This window comes from Rhincodon typus, chromosome 14 (assembly GCF_021869965.1).
Source record: "Rhincodon typus isolate 14 chromosome 14, sRhiTyp1.1, whole genome shotgun sequence".
NCBI classification, from domain to species: Eukaryota; Metazoa; Chordata; class Chondrichthyes; order Orectolobiformes; family Rhincodontidae; genus Rhincodon; species Rhincodon typus.
Window position 1 is genome coordinate 44,055,848 of NC_063345.1, and position 2,939 is coordinate 44,058,786.

Below are 2,939 nucleotides of genomic sequence, written 5' to 3' on the forward strand. Positions count from 1 at the left end.
TTTCCCTCCCCACTGTTATCTGCTTTCCGGAAGGACCACTCTCTCCGTGACTCCCTTGTCCGCTCCATACTCCCCTCCAGCCCCACCACACCCGGCACTTTTCCCTGCAACCGCAGGAAGTGCTACACCTGCCCCCATACCTCCTCCCTCACTCCCATCCCAGGCCCCAAGAAGACTTTCCACATCTGCTAATGTGGTATACTGCGTCCACTGTTCCCGTTGTGGCCTCCTCTACATCGGGGAAACCAAGCGGAGGCTTGGGGACTGCTTTGCAGAACACCTAACGCTCGGTTCGCAATAAACAACTATACCTCCCAGTCGCGAACCATTTCAACTCCCCCTCCCATTCCTCAGACGACATGTCCATCCTGGGCCTCCTGTAGTGTAACAATGATGCCACCCGAAGGTTGCAGGCACAGCAACTCATATTCCGCTTGGGAACCCTGCAGCCCAATGCTATCAATGTGGACTTCACAAGTTTCAAAATCTCCCCTCCCCCTACCGCATCCCAAAAGCAGCCCAGCTCGTCCCCGACTCCCTAACCTGTCCTTCCTCCCACCTATCCCCTCCTCCCACCTCAAGCCCCACCCCCATCTCCTACCTACTAACCTCATCCCACCCCCTTGACCTGTCCGTCCTCCCTGGACTGACCTATCTCCTCCCTACCTCCCCACCTACACTCACCTTTACTGGCTCCACCCCCGCCTCTTTGACCTGTCTGTCTCCTCTCCACCTATCTTCTCCCCTATCCATTTCCTATCCACCTCCCCCTCTCTCCCTATTTATTTCAGAACCCCCTTCCCCTCCCCCATTTCTGACGAAGGGTCTAGGCCCAAAACGTCAGGCTTCCTGCTCCTCTGATGCTGCTTGGCCTGCTGTGTTCATCCAGCTCTACACTTTGTTAGCTCACAAATGAATCTAGGACCAAGAGCTACATCCTGTGCAGATGCTATGTGTCCATGTGCACAAAGCGATCAGGTGGGTGCATACAAATCAAGGTACTCCAAAATAATGCCCTGAAAAGCTGAAGTGGATTCTGAGTTATTTCAAAATCAGCCGTGGTAATGGGTTGAGGCTGGTGGTTTGCCAATGTCTATTTTGGTAGACGAAGGGTGGGGGAGAACGCTGTCCATACCGCATTCAAGGACCTGTTAGTGAAGGCACATTAAAATGGAGGTCTAGAGAAACAAACAGTTAGCTGATACACCAGATTAATTCTCGGACTCCCACGTCAGGAATTGTCATCAGGTTTCGCAAGAGAGACGGAGAGAGAAAGAGAGAGAAAGAGAGCGAGCGAGAGGGAGAGAGAGAAAATTGCAAGCTGCATATAAATGAGGCAAGTTGGGAGACTAATGATATGCCAATGCATGGAAATAGGATAGTCACCACTTATCAGAGAAATCCTGATCTTGCCATTGAAACCTTAAGGGAAAAATTGAGTATTTTTCTTGACATCAAAATTCTGATTGCCATTCTCACTGTCTTTTCCCAAACATTTTTCCATTGTTCACGCCACTCAAGGCATGGGAAAATCCCATCCATTATCTTTGTATTGGCTCATTAACAGAGCTATCCAATTAGTCCTGCTGCCCCACATTCCCCACAGTCGTGCAAAATTTTCCCCCTCAAGAAACAATCCAATTACCTCTTGAAATTATTATTGAATCAATTTTTTATCACCCTTTCAGGCCAAGCAAGCTAATTCATGAAAACTCACTATGTAAAAAAAATTATACTCCCCTCTTCAATTACTTTAATCTGAACCCTCGAGTTATCACAACCACATTACTTTCTTATTTATATTTTAAAATCATTCATGATTTTGAACACATTTTAAAGCTCCTTAACCTACTTTTCTTTCTGGAAAATACCAGCTTCTCTAGTCTCTCCATGACGGAAGCTTTGTCGTTTTAGTAGCATTTCAGAGAACCTCATCCGCATCCTCATCTGCATCCTCTGGAAAACCACGACAATCTTCCTAAAGTGTAGTGCCCAGAGTTGGAAAGCATGGATTGAATTTTAATGCGCAGAGTGTGTGGTTTGAGAGCAGTTAGTAATAAGCAGAAAAAAACTGATAGTGCTTTAAAATGGTACCAACTCGTTAACTTCCATTTCTCACTGCAGTGTGTCAGTGTGTGCAAGCTACTCCCTCAGGAGAGACAGGTCATCTCATATGTTAATCAATGTATTAGAGCAACACATGGACTTCTCAGCTTAACTTTGCATTCATTAGCTTCCCTAGCTTCTCACCCGTCAAAGCAAGATGAGTGCACGATACCAATTCAGGGATTTGATTCAATCCAAAGGAAATATGTCAATAAATGCTCAATACTCATAGCTGCTTTTCATTTCTACTTTTAGGAAATGTTTGCTGTCAGTACAGACTTTTGTTCTCTTGTAAAGGTCAGAAGTGGCGATGTTCGCTGATAATTTCACAATGTTCAGCATCATTCATGATTTCTCAGATACTGAAGCCGCTCATGTCCAAAGGTAGCAAGATCTGGCCAATATTCAGGGTTGGACTGACAAGTGGCAAGTAACATTCATGCCACACAAATACCAAGCAATTACCATCTCCAATGAGAGAGAATTCAAGCTGTAGCCATTCATTTTCAGTAGTTTTACTGTTGTTGAATGCACTGCTAACAGCATTCAGGGGGTTACCATTGATCAGAAAATGAACTTTACAATTCATGCTGTGATTAAAGAGCAGGTCAGAATCCTTAAGTAAGTAACTCATATCTTGACTGCACAAAGCCTGTCCACCATTTAAAGGGCACAAGTCAGGAGTGTGATGGAATACTGCCCACTTGCTGAGATGAGTACAGCTACAACAACACTCAAAAAGCTTCACACCATCCATGACAAAGCAGCATATTTGATTAGCAGATGACAAGGTGTAGAGCTGGATGAACACAGCAGGCCAAGCAGCATCAGAG